General features: G+C 48.1%; 2 protein-coding genes across 5 annotated transcripts in view; one reads left to right on the plus strand and one right to left on the minus strand.

Annotated features, from left to right (window-relative positions):
- The window catches only part of DOCK1 (dedicator of cytokinesis 1), a 523633-nt gene that overhangs the window by 240475 nt on the left and 260378 nt on the right, over positions 1 to 22780 (minus strand). The gene's annotated exons all lie outside the window — the stretch shown is intronic.
- The window catches only part of INSYN2A (inhibitory synaptic factor 2A), a 60443-nt gene continuing 53284 nt past the window's right edge, over positions 15622 to 22780 (plus strand). For both annotated transcript variants that reach the window (XM_030832077.2, XM_030832076.2), the window contains exon 1: positions 15622 to 15804. The gene's annotated coding sequence lies outside the window, so the exon portion shown is untranslated. The remainder of the gene's footprint in view (positions 15805 to 22780) is intronic.

Consider the following 22780-nt stretch of genomic DNA (forward strand, 5'->3'; position numbering starts at 1 on the left):
CACATAGCGGCCACGTGTACATCTGCTTCAAAAAACATTTCTTACGAGTGCAAAGACCAAAAGGATTCTTGAAATAACCTCATAGTCTATCTAAAGCAGACAGACACATAATAGGAGGCCAGCAGGTAGACAACTCAGAAATTGGTGAGCCGGGGTTAATAACCCTTCTTTTCAGGATATTATCCTCTGAGTCCTTGAAAAAAAAATAAAAACCGCACATAACCAAAATGATACACTCACTGGTGATGGGTATTTTTTTTAAATATCAAAGAAATAAAATTGCTTTTTACAAATCTTCACGATAAAACCAGTTTTGAATAATTCTGCAATACATGCTTATTCTCCAAATGGATGACTCCTTCAAGGAGGAAAACATTGTATTCTCAAAAGTAAATTGAATTTGGTTTGCAGATTTAAGTCTTTGTAAACGGTGCTGTTTTCAAACTTTGGAATCACGGCGCGCTCGGCAGTGGTTTGGAACACGCGGCAGACTTGCTGACAAGGACAGGAAATGATTTGCAAAATTCACCATGTGGACAAGGCGAAGGGCCGGAGTCAGGGAAGGGTGAGTGTTCACAGGAACAGCCTGCACCTGGGGGCACGTCCCTGGGAAGACTCAGCCCCACCCAGGGGTGGCTGCAGAGCACAGGTGGACCACCGGTGATGCCATCTTCCTTCTTCACCAACTGCATGTATTACTTCCGAATATGCTTTTATAAAAATGATGGTGCCTGAATTTTTCTTATTTGACCAGTCATCTAACCTATCATTTCGACTAGGGAAAAAACCAAAAAATCAGTGTATAAAAACTCAATAAGAAAAGCTGTTAAAAGTTAGAGGTAAATATCACAATCATAAAAAGCACAGGATTTTTAGGGCAGTAAAATTATTCTGCATGACCCTATAATGATGGATACGTGTCATTTCACCTGTGTCCAAACCCACAGAACATACAACGCCAAGCCTGAACTAATGGCATCTATGGACTCTGGGTGATCATGATGTGTCAGTGTAGGTTCACTGATTGTAACAAACGGTCCCCTCCAGTGGGAGATGTTGATAGTGGGCGGCGGAGGGGGGCTGTGCATGCGGGAGAGCAGAGGGCGAGGGAGAAATCTCTGTCTCTGCCCCTCGATTTTAATGTGAACCTAAAACTGCTCTAAAAAAAAATCTGGAAAGAAAAAAAACTCAGTACTGAAAGCTGTTACATGTCAGAGGCAAACATGCCAATAATGAAAAGCACACAGACAGCTATGCTTCTAAGGGGCACCTGATGCTGGTCAGATCATATCTCAAGACCCCAAATTCACAAATGGGGTCAATCCACACTCCCCTATAAAGGCAGAAAACAGGAAACACAGAGGCTGGCTTGGCAAAGGTCAATACGTGAGTTTTGGGGGTAACCTGAGGGGGAGCCTTTCTCCCCTTAAGGTGTCTGATAGCTTAACCCACTGAGTAAATTAAGAGAAATGCCCTTCCCAAAAAGGAGACAGGCAGACCCCATCTGTCCAGCTACCTGCACTTGGCCTTCCCAGCGGCCCTTCCTGCGATTGGTGTGCAGAGCTGGGCAACCCAGCTGGAGCTCTAAAAAGGATGCCAAGAGCCGCTGGTTGTGACGCCTTAAGTCATTAAGCCTTTGTCACATTTAGAAACCAGCCCCAAGAATATTCTGAGCTTTTATTTCACTCTTCTAAAGAAATGTAGTCATGCCGAAGACAATGCAGCAGAGGGAGAGAATTTGCATTACGTGTTCAATTGCATGTGCTGAGGAATCTCTGGGGAAGGAAAACAAAAAGAGAGAGACCAGTAGAGGTCGTCCTGCTCCCAACGTCGACCAGCAGCCCAGCTCCTGCAGGGGGGGGCAGAGTGGAGAGCTAGGCCTGGTACCCACATATTCATGGCCTATGCCAATCGCATCTAGAGGTGCAATGCCGGATGGACAGGAGAATTAAAGGCCAAGAAAGCAGAGGAGGAGGGACAAAGAAACAGCCTGACGTAGCTCCCGCTCAACTTGCATTTCTGGATTCCTGGGCTCAACTTGAGAGAGCTCCTTCCCAGGAATCCCAGCAAGTCCCCTTCTGACTGCATGAGCGTCCAACGGTACTGAGTCCTGCATCCCTCAGAGTAAATTTTCCAACACGGGCTCCTTTATGGCAGCTCTAATGCCTCACACCACCTCCTTGGCCCTCCAAGGCTTCCGTGGGAGTCCTCTGCAGAGACAAGGAGGGGTCCTTCTTCCCGGGATGAGCACGGGGGCCACATTACGAGCACTGATGGTGCCCACAGCACGTGTCGAAGGGAGCGGAATGGAGTCTTTACGGTAGTTTCTATAGGTAATGGGATGATAACCACCAAATTTAAGATTCCATAAAAACTGTTCATTCTCACTGTGAGGGAACCAAGGGACTGAGATATAAATCTTCTCTTTTTTTCCTGATTTGAAAAAAAAGAAATCCTGGCAGAGCATCGTAATGTGTCGAAGTGACTAATAAAGCGGGAATGATGACTTACACCAGCTGCACAGAAGCCAAGCTTAGGATTTCCTTAAGCCAAGCCTCCACGTCCTTGGAAAACAGCACAGAGGACACTGAAACCCTTGCGGCCCTGCTAGGGTGAACGAACATTAAGATGAGAAGCCTTAGGAAATGGGCCCCAGCTGAATTCATGTGCTCCAGGGTCCTGCATATTTAGGTTCACTGCTAACAGGAGGGGGGCACATCCATGTATAACTGGAGTCACGATCGCTAGGTCTCTCTGAACAGAGTTCCTTCAATAAATTCTACGTGTAACACTTACTTGCCCCAGCTGTGGGATGTATTTATTTTTACAACTTATTGGACGGAGCACTTACTGGTGTGAATCATCTTCTTGCACTTTTACTACTTTTCTCTTTTCCAAATCCACCATTTTAAAATGAAAGGCAGCTCCAACCAAGGGAAGAAAGAAGAATGGCTCGGAGGACTCCCTGTAAGCCTCCCCCCTCCAGCATGACATGACGTATCAGATTCTCGGTTCTGACAAAAAGGATGAGAACTACCCTCCCCTCAAGCCCAGGCAAGTCATGAAAAACACCAGGTCACCAAAGACTCCACGGGCTTGACCCCATCCCGAGCCCCTGCTCTCCCTACAGTTCCAACTTGCCCTTGCTCCTTTCTTCAACCTTCAGAAAATCTTGAATGCGATTTTCCCACACAGGTTGACCTCAGATTTTGCTTTCTTTTACAAAAACCCAAATCAAGCCCTAGAACACACGCAACACACACTTGCTTATGCTTTTCTTCTTCAACTCCAAAGGCAGGGTCAACTTTCTCTTAACTTCTATGTGTTAAACATTCTGATTCATCAAGTGAAACCTTAGTATAAGAATGAAAACTGGAGGGCTTCCCTGGTGGCGCAGTGGTTGAGAGTCCACCTGCCGATGCAGGGGACACGGGTTCGTGCCCCGGTCCGGGAAGTATCCCACATGCCGCGGAGCGGCTGGGCCCGTGAGCCATGGCCGCTGAGCCTGAGCGTCCGGAGCCTGTGCTCCGCAACAGGAGAGGCCACAACAGTGAGAGGCCCGCATACCACACACACACACACACACACACACACAAAAGAATGAAAACTGGTTCTCAGAACTGCCACTCGTTGTCAGCTGAAGGAGAGCATAAAACCGAAGAACTGCCTCTGGGTTTTCCAAGGAATCTCAGTACTTCCAAGAGTTATACAGTGAGAAGATAAATTCAAAGACGCTTCCTTCAGTTAAACACACTTGAGAGAAATGCAATGTATGTAGGTTAAGATCCTCACTGCTAGGTAAACACACGGCCATCGCCAAAGAGACATGACGTTAACTGCAACTTGCTAAATTACAGCACAACGCACAACAAACTAATTTTAGTTAATAAAGGTACACCATAGTCCTAATGACAGGCTACAGAAAAAATGTTGTTATATAAAATTAAATTAAGATGCAAGAGAGAGGAAATATGGGGATACATGTATACGTATAGCTGACTTACTTTGTTATACAGCAAGACTAACATACCATTGTAAAGCAACTATCCTCCAATAAAGATGTTAAAAATAAATAAATACATAAATAAAACCATGGTAAAACGCAAGAAGAAAAAAAGTTTATCTAATGTCTTTAGAGATTATCACAAAGTACTAACAGATGATAGGATACTGACAAATTTTTTTTAACATCTTTATTGGAGTATAATTGCTTTACAATGGTGTGTTCCGTCAAATCTTAAAGTGGGATGACAATACACAATGAAGTTTATTGAATTCAATGATCACTAGGTCACATCTTTGGCATGTTTAAAAAAATGATACAGGGACGTGAAATCTCTGCTCCCTGATAATATTCAAACCTGAAGGATTAAGTATAACATTAGTAAGGATATTTGAGTATTTATTCTTATTTCAGTGAGAAATTCATATGACGCTAATACTTAATCATTTTCTATATGGTTACAAAGACCCGTTATAGAAACTTAACTATTTATCTCAACTGTTTGGAAACTACCAAAACAAAATATATTTCATATCAGTCACCATAATAGCTCCAGTATTAAAAGCCTACAGCAAAGATATTCCATTTGGTTTCCTGAAGCACCTAAATAAATCAGGCATAGATGAAAATCCAGTAACAGCTGTCTAGCATCGTCTCGTCTTGACTTTAGTGTTCTCTCCAAGGGTGTGAAAGTTCAAAGGCCCCAAATACACTCACTTTCCCTTTTACTGCCTTTTAGTTCCAATAACTAGAGTATTCCTATAACCAGCAAAGCAAAATCCTCTGGTACACAATGACAAAGATGTTGCCATTCCCAGTTTTGTCTTTTTGGTTTTTGTTTTTTCCAAGAATGTGAATCTTGATGCATGGAATTATTATCTGTTACTCAAATACTGAGAGATGAACTGCTCCATCACCATATCCCTCACCAGAAGTAACCCTTGCTAGGATACACTGATCTAATTCTGCACAAACCTCAGATGAAGCAGTATTACCTAGAATCCAGTGTATGTGAGAAGCAAAAGGAAAAAACACTGTTTCTTGTGATGAGTCAAATGCTTTATTAATTCATCCTTAAAATGTGGGCTTATATATGGCATCAAAATTCTTCAGAACAACTTATGCTACGTATCAGGGGTCAGCAAATCTGGCCCGCTTCCTGGTTTTATAAATAAAGTTTTACTTGAACTCAGCCATGTTTATTTGTTTACCTATTGTCTGTGGCTGCTTTCCTGCTTTAACAGCACAGATGGGTTTTTACAACACAGATTGTATGACCCCCAAAGTCGAAAATGTATTTATTATGTAACTCTAAGAAAAAGTCTGCCTCCCACTGCTATAAATTCTTCTTTCCATTAACAATTAGGTAATAAAGTCAGCTGCCTATTAAGGCAAAAATTCCCAAATTGCCTTATGATAATCGCCCACGTTCTCAACACGTACGAGAACGAATGATGTTCTGTTTTCCTGGGGAAAAAAGGGACAGCACTTCCAGGTCTCCCAAAAGTTTATTGGTTCGTTCATGTACAAGCTGAAAATTAATACTAACATCTATATTTTGCCTCACTGAAAGTTGAATTGTTCTCTGATATTTCTGGAGAAGATTCCTAATCACCCACAACTTCTTGGTAGTGGTTTCTATGTAAGATTCCAGACCTACTCAGTCACATGTGTAGACCTCTCTGTGCTTCTTTTCTTCACCTGACATGGTGCTGATAACCATGACCTCGGTTGATGGAGCTTTTAGGAAGGTTAAGGTCCTAATTCATAAAAGGTCTAGAACCATGACCAGCGTAGAAGAACCAATGGGCGTAAAATGAGTCAGCTCAATGAAGACTAGAGAATGAGGGGGGTGGTGTTTTCTATTTCCCCATGAAGGTCAAGAATGTAATAACCGTTAATGGAGGAAAGATGGTACCCGAAACTGACTGCACTTTATGGAGAACAGAACCTGGGATGCCAAGGCTTGTCATTTACCCAGAAGAAGTTAGCATATATTTAAATGAAATATTTAATAGGCCAATACATCTATTTATATTAGCGAGAAGTGTTGGCTACCGTAAAAACAGGAATAAACTCAACTAGACAAGGCCTGTAAAGTACTTAGAAAAACACCTTAGTAAATTCCAATTTACTATAACTCTGAAAAGTGGTGTAGGCAAAAAAAAAATCTTCCAAGATGCTACACAACCAGCCCTTCGATTTGCATTTCACACGTTACTACTTCATAACGCTGTGGAGGCGATGAAGTAAGAGAAAACATGCAAAGCGTCTAGCACAGTGCCTGGTCCTTTGGGAGGTAAGTCTACCTCTTTATTTTTTTAGCTCTGGTTTGTACTCGGTAAAGGTCATAGAGAGGGTAGAGGGGAACTTTAGCAAACCGAGAACCCTGATAGTCTGCTCTGACGACCCAAACCATGTCTAGACTATCTTACTCGGGGAATGTGTACAGAAACCCACCGCAGGCAATTTCAGGAGTTTCCAGTGTATACGTGTATTCATATGTGTGTATAAACAACATTGTACAGTAGACGATACTTGATGCAAAAGATGTAGTCCTGCAAAGTCACTTATTAAGTAACTTTTGACAACCGGAATCCCTCTAAGTGCGTGAGAGACAGTGGTTATTCGAAGGTAGCCTTCGCCGAAATGAGCATTTGGTAAAGTTATCAGTTTGCCTGTTGCCAGGCCATCCTTTCATATAAGGAGTTTGCTTAAAGTGGGCTGCACCCACGGATGAATAACGTTTAAAATATTGATTCTGTTCTGTATTCAAATGAAGAGATTACGCATGCTTGTCAAGAAATAAAGAAGAAAGAAATCTGTGGGAGATCTCTGCATTTTACATGGTATACAGACATTATTTCTGCTTCACTGGAGCTTATTTAAATTCCATGGTGAACTCAGCCACGTCTCAACACTCGCCACACGCATGCATCACACCTTAAGCTGACTTCACTACAGCGATGTCTTAAAAATGTCTTTTAAGGACTAACAAAGTACGCTTGAAAAGCAAGAATTCAACAAAGAACTCTACATACGCCCAATGTACAACAGGAACACATTTCTCTGGAAAGCCACATGCTCCATGCTGCGGGCATCTGCCTCGGTTCACTTACGCGACCAGGAGGGGAGTGGTTACCAAACTACGACGTGGCTTTAATCTGCTCATTTGCTTATGAGAGGTTGTCTAAAACGTCAGATCGAATTCATGCAATTCACCCACAACCACAGAGCCCGAACATGGAATCCCCGGGGCTGAGACCCAGAGCTTGACATTCAGAACCCTCATTCCTAATTCCGGATGGAGGAGGGAGCAGAGAAAGCTCCAGAGTGAAAATGTTCATTAACACCCAGGGACCAAAAAGGAAAGAGCCAACAGCTGATGAACTGCAGGTGAAGACGCTGGCGCTTTACTATTTCCATGGTGTGACTGAATCACATCTCTTATTTTAAGGGACTCGGAAGTATCATCAGCAATTTCATGTGACAGGATTTACTCTGCTGGAGAGAGGGGGAAGAAAGTACCATTCAAATAAATTTCTTCACGTTCATATTTGGATTCAGTGAAATAAATAAATCATCAATGAATTTCATCTTCTACTAGAACTTTAGGGCACAATGCTCATAGCCCAAGACATCCTCATAAAATGATAATTTTACATGTGCTCATGCTCATCAAATGTAGCAAGGTGATCCACATTCAAATGGGTAAAGAGATTTGAAGCATGAGATGGGCCAAGAGCGGACAAATCATGATTAATGAGGACACGTTGAACTGAGGCCAAAAGAGTCCATGTAGGGGCTCAGCTGTCAGTGTCAAGAACCCTCACTGATTGCTGCAATGCCAAGGCTCGGTGCACATTTTCAATATTTAACAAATTCTGAAACATTACGTGTTGGGGGTCCATAGTGAGGACAGAATAAAAATGAATTAAGGGGCTTCCCTGGTGGCGCGGTGGTTGAGAGTCCGCCTGCCGATGCAGGGGACGTGGGTTCGTGACCCGGTCCGGGAGGATCCCACATGCCGCAGAGCGGCTGGACCCGTGAGCCATGGCCGCTGAGCCTGCGCGTCCGGAGCCTGTGCTCCGCAACGGGAGAGGCCACAGCAGTGAGAGGCCCGCGTACCGGAAAAAAAAAAAAAAAAAATGAATTAAGATTTCCTTGAAACCTGACACTGAGTAACAGATTTCTCTACTAATGCTATTTCATCTTTTTGGTGACTCAATTTCCAAATTCACACCTCAATTTTTTTTTTTTTTAAACAAATTGATTTCCAAGTTGTTTCCTTTAATCTCCTGAAATAGCCAACCAATGAACACCAATGAGAAAAAGCTTTGTATGATTTGCCTCTGTTCCTGGAATGAAATGCATGTTCTGGGATATAAAGACCCCTCCCTTCTGAGCTCAGAAGCCTGGGGGCAGGGAGAGAACCCACCAGGGAACCGTGATCAACTGTACAGGGACTGTGGTCAACCTTGGCCATCTGCACCACATTCTAACTATACGCGTTTTAACCTACCACACTGGGTTTTGTATTTTAAAAAAAAGGAAAAAGAAAAAAAGAACACTAAGCAACATTTAAAAACAAAACGTCTTGCTTTTCTTTGAATCCTATAAGAAGTTAAATTTGTATAAGAAATGTGTTAAAATATGTTTCCGTTTATTGCTTTAACTTTAGTTAAAGGTGCACTAGTATTAACACATGGGAACCCAGAAGTGAGCTTCTAAGGCCAGGTGCACGTCTAGAGTGTAACACTGCTCCAGAATGTGCCCAAACACACATGAGGCAAATTGGAAACAGGGAGCTCTGCAACGTGACAGCGCAGTGGAATTAAAGTAATGGCCTGTTTACTTCTCCAAGGATTCGGTAATACGAGGAAAAAGAAGAAATATTTATGAAAAACACAGAACTGCAAATCTGTGTGTAACCTTAGAGATCACCAAACAGAACTAGAGACTTTTTAAAATTCTGTACTCTTCCCACTTGGAACTTGGCGTTTAAGAACAAGATGCTTGCTTTCCGATGGATGGCAGCTGGCTACCTCATCACCCAGGGTCCACCTTACTAAGCAAATACATCTAGAAGACCACGGTAACAGAGCGTCATGATACCTGGTCTCGGAAGAAACTGAGATGGTCGCCTGTGGTATACACGGAACGTGTATATTATGATGGCTCCTTTTAATAGCAGGTATTCACCTTAGCAGGTATGCTAAGATCACTGAAATTACACTGGAGAAGCAAAAGGTGCTCTCCAAGTTCGAGATGATTATGGCATATTGCTGTTTAAAAGTATAACTGATACAGTGATCAGATGACGTTTAGGGAATAAAGGAGAAACGACGCCTGGCCAAAGCCACGCCCCAGTCAGCCTAGACACGTGACCTGCTTTATGAGGGCTTGGCATTGGCGTTAACATCACTAGTCAGAATCTGTTCCCTGACAGAGCCGAGGTGGCACCACGAGAGCCTGGAGGGGTGAAGTGCACTCTGGACACGGGTAGCTGGTGTGGCCAGGAATGGACCTCGCTGGGTAAGGCCACTCCTCAAGTAGGACCATGATGTCTGACCAGTGCGTGGTACGAACAGGACAACACTCAATCTGTCCCTGAGCGAAGCTCAGATTGATACAGAAAGCATAAACCTGACTGGGGCAGTGTAGCATTGTGGCAGCTGGCAGTATTGGATTGGAATCTAGGCACCATCACTTCCTAGCTGTGTGACCTTGGAGAAATTACTTAACTTTTTTGTTCTTCCTCTGTGCAAAGAGTATATAGTTTTTGTTTTTGTTTTGTTTTTGCGGTACGCGGGCCTCTCACTGTTGTGGCCTCTCCCGTTGCGGAGCACAGGCTCCGGACGCGCAGGCCCAGCGGCCATGGCTCACGGGCCCAGCCGCTCCACGGCATGTGGGATCTTCCCGGACTGGGGCACGTACCCGTGTCCCCTGCATCGGGAGGCGGACTCCCAACCACTACGTCACCAGGGAAGCCCTTGAAAAGAGTATATAGGAGCATCTATTTCACGGTTGTCTTGTGAGGACAACAGGAGATACTGCGCAGTTCACCAGGTACGTGGCATTCTGCAGAAACAGGACCAAGGAGGACCACCATTATCGTCAAATGGGGTTTGTGGAAGGAAAAGAGTGGAAGAACGAGGGCTCCTTGTTTTTCTCCTTTTGCCCTTGTCCCCATCCCTCCTCCATATCTGTGAATCCCCAGGTGGGAATAGAAGGCAAACCAATTAATACCTCTGTCGGATACCCCACAGCAAGTGCTGCTGCGAGACCGCAGGCCTCCTTGATGCCCCGCCCACACTGACCACAGGCTTTGTGTGCCCCAGGGCAGACGGCTCAAGGAAGGGTCACCAATAGTCTGGACGCCAGCAAAGTGGGTTAGCAGAGCAGACACTGAAATTTGAAAGCAATTTTTATCCCTTCTTGACCTAATTCTGGTCAAAGGTATCATTCCTCAGCCGGCGTCAACTGCCTGCTTGACGAGGGGTTGACTTCGCCATGTCAGAGAGGCAGCCAGCATCACCAGCAGGGGTTAAGCAAAGCCCCTTACCTTCGACCTCACCCAGAAGAGATCTGCTCCGCAGCAGATTAGACTTGGATGATGAGAAATCCCCCATGGGCCCCATCACCCAGACTCACAAAATGAAGGTCAGGTAAATGAGGTGCAGGTGTTTATTTCTCGGCACACCCACCTAAAGGAAAGGGGGCGGTAACGGGCTTGGGGGAGGGGAAAGCCTCTGGGTGTGCAGAGCCCTGCACACGAGGGGTCCTGAGCGGGGAGGGGAGAGTCAAAAGCAAATGCCCACTCTTCACCGTTTCTCACATACCATTGCCTCGGCTGCGTGGTGTGTTTAAGAAAACCTACCACCACTTTTGCTCTCTTTACAAATAAAACCATTCCATTTCCTACAGATAAATGAGATTCACAATGATGTGTTATAGAAAACCAGGAATTTCAACTCATCTGCGTGATGTTCAGTTTTTCGGAACCAAATTGTGTTCCAAGGCAATAACATCATCCCTGGTTGCTCACCGTGGAAGGGAAAGAAACTAGGGATGGGGAGAATGCCCAGTACTCGAGAAACACAGCTCTGATTCCCACCAGAAGGAAACACGGCTTTGTTGCCAGGACAATGGAAGAGCCACGGGCAAGGGACTTTACACAGAAGGAGACTCTTATGCGCAGAAAGTCAGTCCTGAAAGCGGGCAGTAAAGGCTTGAGCAGAATACGACAAAAGGAGGGATTCAGAAGGCTTCTCACTAGCCTCTGACGCAAAAGATGAGGTCTGGCTGGAGCCCCTTTGAGTGCTATATCTTGTTCTTGAAAGAGAAAAGAAAAATGCCCTGATGTATCTGATCTCGCCCCTACAGGCTTAGGTCAACCCGAGTTCCCTCCCCTCCGCAGGGGCTGAGCATGGCTGATCTGTACCCACAGCTTCTGAACTGAAGGGTGAAACCTGCCATCACAGACACAGGCTCACCTCACTCGCTGCAGAACATGAAAGGACGGTAGGAAAATCATCTCCAACATGACCTCTACTGTGGTTGTGTATCCTGAGAGTCGAGCAGATGTCTAGGAGCAGCCTCCCAAAGAAGGATGCTCCAACATGCAGGTAATCAGAGCCTCACCCACAGCACCAGTGAGTCTGTCGACAGCTCTCTTTCTCTGGGCTTGGGTTTTGGAGAGAAAGACACTTCGGAAGATACAAGCTAATTTCACTGATGGATAGATAAGCTGGTTCATTTAAATGAATAGATTATTGGGGGAACTTGTGTGCAAACATTGCCAAGACGCAGGGATAATGCCCAGACAGAATGGAAGCATCCTGAAAAAAGAGAATGTCTCAATGAACTTTTCCATAAGTACACAACTGTGCAACCACCTGGTTCAAGATACACAGAAGGCAGTGTGACCCTGTATGACGCGTGTGCTCAAAGATAACCATCCTTCTGACATTTACCACCATCGGTAAATTTTTTACCCTCCTGGACTTTATTTAAATGGAATCATATGACATTGACAGTTGTGTCTGGCTTCTGCCGTCCAAGGTCTGTGAAGGTCACTCATGTTATCATATGCATCAGCAATAACTTCCTTGCTGTGTAGTATTCCACTGTATGAATAACCCCCCCCCCAATTTTTATCCACTCTACTGTCGACAGAAATTTGCATTATTTCCAGTTTGGAAGTCAGATGTACAAAACTAATGAACGTTCTTGTACAGCTCTGACTATATTCTTGTCTTCTTTAACGTGGAAATTGAGACCTCAAAATTTACTAAGCTGTAGGACTGCAAAGCCAGCAATTCTCTGCACAACACCTGCCCACATCCAAGAAGGAGGCAAACAAAGACACTCGGATATTTTCTTAATCATCTCTCTTGTACTTTCTTGTATTTTTATTCTTAGGTGCTTCTGCTTTCGGGAAATTCCACTTTAAAAGTAGCTTTTTTTTTTTTTTTTTGCCTTTGCCAGTCCATCTTTTCCAGCAAAAATCTGAAGCAAAAGGTAAGCACCCAATTTTTACCAAATTGATTCCTAAAATGAATCTACTTTCATACCAACTTTTAACTCCTCTTCCGAAAGAACTAAACATGATCTATTCTACACCTTAAAACTACACACACTTCCATCCATAAAAAATAATGCCATGGGGATCTGGGAGCAGGAAGATGGCTGAATTCCCTGTGTCCCCAGCCAGCCCCCATCACAGCGTTTGCTTTAAAGGTTAGAGCATGATGTCGCATCAACTTCACCCACGTGGAACACCTCTCCACAGCCTAAGGTAAGGTGCGACAGTGTCTCACCATAATTTACCTTCGTGAAGTTGAAGACTTGCCATTAAGTAATACGACAGACAAATAGTTTTTTACTTCAAACAAGAGGAGGGAGGGGCTTCCTTGGTGGCGCAGTGGTTGAGAGTCCGCCTGCCGATGCAGGGGACACGGGTTCGTGCCCCGGTCCGGGAGGATCCCACATGCCGCGGAGCGGCTAAGCCTGTGAGCCATGGCCACTGAGCCTGTGCGTCCGGAGCCTGTGCTCCGCAACGGGAGAGGCCACAACGGTGAGAGGCCCGCGTACCGCAAAAAAAAAAAAAAAAGGGGGGATACCAAAAATTTTAATAGACTCGTGTCTACTAGATCCATGAACAACTAAAAGTAGTCTTGATGATACGAAAAAGGACAATTAAACCCTCCTCTTCATATTAAGTGGGTTTTCTAACCTGCCAATTACAGCTTTCCATTTTCTTCCCAGAATTATACATCATGTGGATCACAAACCCCACTGTCCCTGGAGCTTGCCAGCTTCACGCTGCCACCTGTGGCTCAGCTCTGTTCCCGGCATGCATTTATGCATTTATGTTTATCTGTTTTCACTCATGGTCCCTAAAAATTTAGTTTTCCATTACCACCAGCACAATTTCAGGATGCCCTGGCAGCTTCATTTACAGTGACACGTTTAAGAGATGGAAGACAGATTCCGATGTTATGCATTAGCAATAAAGCAAGATTTACAGAAAGTTGCCCAGACCACTGGGAGAGATTATTGAACCCCCAGTGGCAACAGCTCATCCCCGGAGGATTACGTTGCAGGCATCCATGGCAACGATCCCTCTCACCTGGCATTGAATGTCCCCAAGTCCTACACATCCCCAATATCGTTTCCCTTCCAGGCAGAACAGGGGTTACAGGTTTCCCAGCTGCTCACACATCACCTGGCAAATCTCTCCAGCCAGCCCCACCAGCGCCACTACCAGCCAGAGAAGAAAACAGGCTGAAAATGAGCCTTGAAGAATCTAGGTTAAGAAAGGATAATAAAGAGCACGGTGAGAGAGTTTGGATCCACAGGTTCTGGAATCCCTTCCTGGGCATATCTGGAGGCCAAGGATTGTAGAGTTGTATCCCAAAGGATGAGAGAAAAGGAGATCTCAGGATGCTTTTCTTGTGTAATGTCTGGAAACATCACCCCAAGCATACATGTACAGACAAATAAAGAATTTCGTATAAAGTGAGTTATAAAGAACTGACACTATATAAAGCACGGAGCTAGGCTCAATTCAACTCAGTGAGCAAGGACCCAGCAATGGCTGAGTCCCAGGCACAGGGCTGGTGCGTCAGGGATGAGCAGGCGGGGTGTGTGCACCAGCAACTGTGTCTGAAGACGTGCTTGAGTGAAAGGACGTCACCAACTGTCCTCCCAATTCATTCCCCAGAACCTGGCACTGCCCTCCGGTCTACCATTTCTCTGACCTTTCTTGGGAAATATTAAGTCTAATGAACGTGGCTACTTTCAGGCATGTTCAAAGAGAATGAACTTCAAGCCCCAAGCCTGAGACAATTTAGGGAGCCAGGTGACCCGCAGCTAGCTGGCTGTCTCATCGCAGGCACGGCACCAGGTCCTGCCAGGAATTAGCAAAGCCCCTGGGGGCCAGGTGCTTTGAGCTCAGAGGACCTACTCATAGGTGGATTTGGGGGGCAGCGGGTGTAGCTCCTTGTGCCTCCCCAAGCGAGCTCCACTCTGGCCTGAAACTAACGCAGCAAGCGCTCTGGCCTGGCAGGTGGGTGGTGAGCGTCAGTGGCGGGGGAGGGTCTCGGTTAGGAGCAGCGGTGGCGCCGGCTCTGGAGTGTTCCTAAAGGTCAGCGGGCAACGGACGCCGCAGGCAGCCCCACTTGGGTCCCCAGGCCAGTCGCAACGACCCTGCCGGTCAGTCTCCACTTAAGGGGGGCTGACCCCGGGTTGGGCCCAAGGCAACGCGCCCCTGACCCTGGCCTTCACTGGGCAGCAATCCGCAGGTGAGGGGGCAGGCGCCTACCCCCCGCGCTCCTGGATTTCAAAGCCCCGCTGGGCTGGGTCGGCCGGCACAGCAGGCGGCCATCGCGCGGGGTCCCCCACCGACCCCTCCCGGTAAAAACCTAGGGGACCCCACCCTCCAGCTGCTCCGGAGGCGGCTCCAGCTCCAGGGTAGGCTCAACAAGTTCCCGGGCCGCGCAGCGCCGCCTGCAGCCCAGAAACCCCGAGGACGCGCCGCGGTAGAGCCCGGCGCGCAGGCGGCAGCCGCCGGCGGCTCCTTCCACCTCCTCCCCGGGCTCGGGCGTCGGCGGGCGGGGGCTCCTGCACTCCCCCCCGCTCCGCTCCCTCGGGTCCCCCCACCCCACGCACGCGGCCCGGTCCGGCCCCGCGCCGCCCCGGCTCCCGCCCCGCGGGGCCCCGGGCTCCGCCCGCCTCAGTGCCAGCCGGGCGCACAGGCGGCGGGCGCGCGGCTCCGGCGCCCTGTCCTCCGGCTGCCCGGCTCGGCGGAGTAGCTGGGACCCGGGGGCGGCGGCAAGGACTTCCCTCCCGCTGCCTCCCCGTCTCCGCCCCCGCCTCCCGGCCTCTGCTCCGAGATCTCGCCGGAGACAATCGCAGTAAATGAGGACATTGGAGGAGCACGGAGCCTGGTGGCTGTGGCTGCCTCCGCCGCGCCGCGAGCCAGCGAGCGCGCGGGCATCCCCGGAGCTGGCCAAGCCGCTGCCTCCCCGCGCGCGTCGCTGAGCCGGGCCGGAGGGACGCGAGCTGCGGCGCGGGGGCCGGCCGGGCCGGGCCGGCGGCCGTGGAGGGGGCGGGCGGCGGGCGCGCAGCCGGCCAAATCTCCGGAGCCGAGCCTTCCTCCGCGCGAGCCCGGCGAGCCTCGCCGCGGATGCCCTGCCCTGAGTGCTGCGTGCCGCTCCAGGCTTGCCCGGGTCCGCGGTGAGACATGCCCGAGCCCAGCGCTGCACCGACCTCGACTTATCTGTAAGCAGCCGAAGGTAAGCGGAGCCCCGCGCGCCCTCTTCCCGCGCCCCGGCGCCCGCTGCACTTGGCCGCGGGCAGAGCACCGCCGGGACGGGCGCCGACCCCGGCTCGGGAGCTCGCACTCGCCCCCGAACGGGCTTCGCCGGGGACTCGGCGGCTCCCGGGGCCGGGACGCGCCGGTGCAGCCGGGAGCGAACCCGGCGGCGGGCGGCGGGCGGCGGGCTGCGGGCGGGGGCGGGAGGTTACGCAACTGCATCTGGCATGGCCGGGTCGCCGAGGGGCGTCAGGCAACTTTGGCGACGGCCGGGGAGAAGCGGGGCTGTGTGTCTGCGATGTCCGTTCTAGACAAACGCCACAGCCTCGTGAGCGCCCGACAGCCCGAGCCAGGCAGAACTGGGGGGATCAGGGGGCGGCCGTGGCCCCGGCAGATTTCGATGTTTTTAAGTCTTTTCCAAACTAAAGCGAACTGGCAAGTACGGCTGATTAACTTCGGGGGCAAAAGTCCGAGTGGAGGGGCCCTGGCGCCGGCCGCGATGGAGAGGCGTGGGCAGAGCGAAGGCAGCTGCCCACGTGAAATGCCCGTCTCCTCCCGTGGCGCCAGGGCTCGCTCGGGTTGGCACCTTCCCGGGGCTGCGGGCCGGGGTCGGCGCCCGCGAGCCTTCCAGGGGCTCGGCATCCCGAGTCAGACCGGGACAGGCGTGGGAAACCAACCAAGGCTGCAGACCGGGCTAAGCAGGCTTGCTGGCGAACCAGGGCAGGAGGGAGGAGGGAGCCCGCGGGCCAGCCCGGGGCCGGGCAGCGCCTGGAGCCCGAAGTCAAGAGCAGAGTCTGCGTCTTGCTGGTTCATGCTCAGGGTTCCCGGCCGGCATCTCCGTCGTCAGGATAAAGAGCCTGTCCCCATGACCTCAGCATTCTCCTAGCCCAAAATATGCCACAGGGAGATGGAGCTAGCGATAAGGGGATGCCAGGAGTGGGGGAGGAGAGGCGCATCTGGTGTAAATCGGGGAGGACCGGGTGCGTCTGGCTCATCTACAGAGCGGGGCCCTGAGCCCTCTCCTGCTGCAGGTCTGTGCCGGAGGGCTGGACGCCCGGTCGGGCCGCTGAACCATGAGCGGCAGTGAAGCCGTTGAATTTGACCTTGTCTGCTTCGGCGCGTAAATTCTGCGGAAGCATCCCGAGGTGAAGTGGCCAAGAGAGGGAAGGAACTTTGGGCCAGCCCTGCCTTGGCTGGGAACCCACGCGATCATTTCACAGGACTACAGCTCAGACTAGGAGGGTCCAGGCCGGCGCGTTTGGAGGTTTTCCCTTGGATGAGCACTAACCAGGAAGTTCCCTTTCCATTTGCCGGGGGACGGGGGTGGGGGGGAGGAAATGTCAAGGTTACCGGACTGGGGATTTGATTGAAAACTACCACCCAAATCACCTGACCTGGGCCATTCCTGACGAGTGGTGCACGTATGAAAACGCTTTACCCTCATTAAGCTTATGCTACGGATCCAGCAGAAAGTATAACCATCATTTCACTCTGCAGAGGCGGAAAGTGCTGGGTTTTACGATTCACATTGTGTGCTATTTATTACATTCATATCCTGTTGAATGTTACTTTTCAAAGAAAAGTTCATATTCATCTTTGCCATTTTTTTTTGCCAGAATGGTTAGCAAATGTGCTGTCAGCTCAAAGGGAAAATGGAAGTCCTGCCATCTGCATGCCTCGCCAGATGTTAATAGTTCACTATCTACGTTTACTACTTACATTAGATGGCACTGCTACTCAGGACGGTTTTATTACAGGAGCATTTGGAGGAAAAAATGTCTAGCGCAGCTATCACTAATTGCATGATTTTGCATAAATTACGTTAGCTACAGAGAGTTTGAGCTTTTCTTCACGAAATTCATCATTTCCTTAAAGACAGGACGATTCAGTTTAATTTCTTAGCTAAAGGAGAGGCCTCTACTTAAAGATGGGTACCCTTGAAAAGCAGAGGTTACCTTTAAACTTACTATAGTTTATTATTGTGATTAAGGCATTAGCTTTTACTTAACTCAGGCCCATTATCCTATTGAGACACACAACCACTGGCGATGACATAGGTTAATCGGGCCAAGGCTGGAAAGCTTTTGAAAGTCTAGGGAAAGTTGGGTTCTCTCTTAGTCTCTTGACTTTGGGGGCTTCTCTGTTCTGCCACATTTGTTTTCCCCACATGTAAGGTATTTCTTTTAGTTCTCCCTCTGTAGAGAAAAATAAAATTAAGTAAATAAGTAAATTAATGAAAAGACTTGGGCGTGAAAAGCACTGGTCTACGGGGAAGATTCCTGCACAAGGAAATAAGAAGTCAGAAAATAAAAATGATTCTCAGAATGAAGAGTTGAATCCAGCAGAGCAGTTGGACAGATGTGTTCACTTAGCTCCACATTTGTATTCTCTTGTCTGCTCTCACCCACGGCTGTCTCATTTAGAGCTACAACAACTGAACTCTTGTATGAGAAGCAGATTACTTATGTGGGGGACAGGCTGCTTCTCCATGATAAAGAAATCACAGCTACACTGCAAAGCGGCAGTCTTAAGGGCCAGCATCAATTTAGGGGGGCAGTGACCGGGTCACCAGGACCAGCCCACCGGACCCCTGAGTAGGTGCACAGCAAGGCTGCCGCTTTAACCAATCAGAAGCTCGGGGAGCCACACCAATTACGCCTGCCTATTTAAGGCCAACCATGGTCATTTAGGGGCTATGGGGTCATGATGATGCCCCAGACAAAACTGGCATTGTTATTTTCAACAGTTCCTTCATCACCAACTCCCTTAGCAACCTCTTCCCCTGAGTCCTTCATTCCCCAGCCAACGAAATGAGCTGACATAATTTATGAAGCAGTTTCTTTTTAGTCTCCTCACATATTTGATTTTAATATTTCATTATGGAGTGACTTCAATACTTTAAAGCAAAATTTAGTATGACTGATATGACATGACAACACTCTTATTACCAGGGTATTTGCATACAAACATTTGGATATGTCTTTAATATTTGGGCTAACCTATAACATAAATGTAGAAAAACCTTATAACTTTTAATCAGTGTATATTTAAAGTCTATTTTTCTTATATATTAAGGACAGAACACAGAGATTTAGTGCCACATGGTGGGGACCCTGCTGGGATTCGTAGGAAGAGGCTGCTTAGTATTAAACAGTAAGCCGTACAAATTACAAGTTTGAACCTTTGGACCGTGTATGATAATGTATCTCTTTCAGGTCCAGAGACCCTGAAGTGTCTCCAAGCACCCAAGAATCTGACCTCTCAGATTGACAAAAAACATAACTGGGAGACATTTCCGGGTTCCAAATTCAATTCCTGATATAAACTCTTTCAGACACCCCCTCTACCATAGGGGTAGGTGCACGGCAATATCACCATAAGCCACTGTGACATTCAGTATGGGTATGAGTCATACGTACTTGAGACATCGTTCACACCACAGTGAATGAGTTGAGGGGCTCTAAGGTAGACAAAGATATTAATTATCAAGTGACAAATCGCTGATGTAAATAAAAACAAAACACTTTAACCCGACGGCTCTGTGTCTTTCTGCTGAGTGCATATTCCCAGCTCTAGTTGGGAGAGAAAGAAAATTAACTCGACTACAGAAAAGCAGATATTAAGGACAAGAAAGACTTAAAAGACTTAGGTTTCTAAATTATAAACGTTTTGGCTAACACCATATTTCCAAGGAATCTGGAAAGAACGGTCTTCAAATATATCATTGCGAACATTGCTTCTGTAGAGTATTGAACTGATTATTTAAAGTATTATACATCCACAGACAAGGTCTCTTTACCATGTCATCTTGCTATTAGGAACTGGAGCAAAAAAGGAGGAAAGCGACTCTCGTTTACACACTGAACCTTCACCCGAGTTACTCTATTATGGCCAAGACACGGGTGAAGAAACTTTTTGAAAAATCACAACAGCATAGCAAAAGGCTAGTCGAAGTTTATATCGCAGTTACTATAAAAAATTCCAATTCAATCCTTAATAATCTAGCCTCGGGCATAAAATGAAATAATTACAGCATATGAAAGACATGAGAAGGAGGATTTGGGATGCCAGAAATATTACAAGCAGCCCTGCAAATAAAAGTTACTCTCTCGCCTCACCAAGACTCCAGAGAGAAAAGGGCAGGAAAAGGAGGCTGATGGTCTGGGGGCCTCGTTTCAGCTGCTCAGTTAAGAAATCACCCTGGAGGTTCAGCATCTCCACTGTCCACGATAATGAAACTGACCAATCTTCGTTTGTGTTTCTAGGTCATCCCACCAGTGATGTGGGTCGCTCCATAGTGGTTGTTCCCTAGGAAGTATCCAGTGTTTGTCTATTGCCTATCTCTTTAGTTTTTCTGTGTGTACTTAGTAGTTAGACTCAGAACACCTCATATGATCTGCATTTTGCTCCCTGGAAGCTGCTTGCTTTTGTAGTAAGTGATTTTAGCATCCTTGGAAATGTAATGGAACTATTAAACCTGGACTTGATAATGGGCAAGCACTGGAAAGTAGATTGATACACAGATGGCTTGGTCCAGAAAGGAAGGCTGGTTTGTGGAAATGTACCTAACAGTAGCAACAGTGGCCATGGCAATGTGTGAGGCGTTGCAAGATGAGTGAGAGGTCCTCAAGAAGTTCAAGGGCAGGAGGGTGAGAGGAGGTGGGAGGCAGGCTCAGGAGAGGACCAGCGGTGTGCTGTGAAGGTTCCCAGGCAGGAAAGGGTAATGTCCTGGCTGAGACAAGGGTTGAGACTGGCCCCGTACACACAAATTCTGCAGCTTAAGCACAGCTGCCACGTACTCAGAGCAAGAGACTTGTGTGGGGAGGGTTAGAAGTGACACTGAGGGGCTTCCCTGGTGGCGCAGTGGTTGAGGGTCCGCCTGCCGATGCAGGGGACACGGGTTCGTGCCCCGGTCCGGGGGGATCCCGCATGCCGCGGAGCGGCTGGGCCCATGGGCCGTGGCCGCTGGGCCTGCACGTCCGGAGCCTGTGCTCCGTGGTGAGAGAGGCCGCGGCGGTGAGAGGCCCGCGTACCACACACACAAAAAAAAGAAGTGACACTGGGCAAAGGTCTCGGGGTGAAGATCAGAGTGAAGAAGCAATTTGAAGTCAGTTAACACAGGAACAGGCAGGAAAGAAAGGTCCTGTGTTCACTGGCGATGGGTAACCACTGAATGTTTTGAACAATCACATACACTTCCAGAAGATTAAGTCTTGACAGCTAGAGATCGGCTGAGAGGGTGTGACAGGTGAGAATTAACTGGTAGCAAAGGTGACTGGTGACAGTGGGAATGGTATATAAGGGGGTGGCTGGGACAGAGACATCCCCGGCAGCAAATCTTTATGACATGGCAACGCGAAGAAGGCATTTAAAGATGCTACTAACCCAGGCAGACATGGTGGTTGGGGAATCAATGCAAATAGAGAAGCCAGGGAGCCAGCAGATTTGGGGGGAAAGATATGATTACTATTAGAAATTTGAACTTGAGTTTCCAACTGGAAATATTATTTTAAAAGATAAGTTCTTCATCATTTCTGACTTCTTACAATGTCCATGAGATATACTCTCAGAGAAGAAAACTGGATCAAAGGATCCTCAACACAGAGAAATTCTTAAAGGACTAAGAATAGCCCTATCAAATAACAGGTGCTTCATGAATATTTAACGAGGCTATTAACAATAAACCTAGTCAGTGATCTTGCTAGAAATTCACAGACTCCAGATTGGACAAATTTTTTTTTTTCTTCCATTTCAAGTTGTTTTGAAGTAGGAATTAAAAGGAAGTCTTGTGAGAAGTTGCTAACAATGAAGACAGCTTCTAGAGACGGACAGTCCTTACATCTGGGCCACACAGTGATCAGGAAAGAAAAGAGCATCAAAGGTCTGGGGTTTTCCACCCCCAAACTCAACCTTATAGAGTTTCCTTTGGTAAAAGTTCACATGAGTAGAGGCTGAGTTTTTAAAGAAAGAATGCCCGCTCTCCCTGGTGGCGCAGTGGTTAAGAAGCCACCTGCCAAGGCAGGGGACACAGGTTCGAGCCCTGGTCCAGGAGGATCCCACATGCCGCGGAGCAACTAAGCCTGTGTGCCACAACTACTGAGCCTCCAAGCCACAACTACTGAGCCCATGCACAACAACTACTGAACCTGCACTCTGGAGCCCGCGAGCTACAACTACTGAGCCCGTGCACCACAACTGCTGAGCCTGCGCTCTAGAGCCACGAGCCACAACTACTGAGCCCGTGAGCCACAACTACTGAGCCTGCACTCTAGAGCCACAAGCCACAACTCCTGAGCCCACGTGCCACAGCTACTGAGCCCGCACTCTAGAGCTGCGAGCCACAACTACTGAGCCTGCAAGCCACAACTACTGAGCCTGTGCTCTAGAGCCACAAGCCACAACTACTGAGCCCATGCACCACAACTACTGAGCCTGCACTCTAGAGCCACGAGCCACAACTACTGAGCCCATGAGCCATAACTACTGAGCCTGTGAGCCACAACTACTGAGCCTGCACCCTAGAGCCACAAGCCACAACTACTGAGCCCGTGTGCCACAACTACTGAGCCTGCACTCTAGAGCCACACGCCACAACTACTGAGCCCACGTTCGAGAGCCACGAGCCACAACTACTGAGCCCGTGAGCCACAATGACTGAGCCCGTGCACCACAACTACTGAGCCTGCGCTCCAGAGCCCGCGAGTCACAACTATCGAGCCGCGTGCCACAACGACTGAAGCCCGCACGCCTAGAGTCCGTGCTCCGCAACAAGAAGGCACCGCAATGAGAAGCCCATGCACCGCAATGAAGAGTAGCCCCCGCTCGCCACAACTAGAGAAAGCCCGCATGCAGCAACGAAGACCCAACACAGCCAAAAATATATAGATAAATAAATAAATAAAATGTAAAGAATAAAGCAAGAAAGAATACGTTTAAGTTTAGTGACCTAGTGTTAC

This window comes from Globicephala melas, chromosome 16, assembly GCF_963455315.2.
Source record: "Globicephala melas chromosome 16, mGloMel1.2, whole genome shotgun sequence".
Lineage (NCBI taxonomy): Eukaryota > Metazoa > Chordata > Mammalia > Artiodactyla > Delphinidae > Globicephala > Globicephala melas.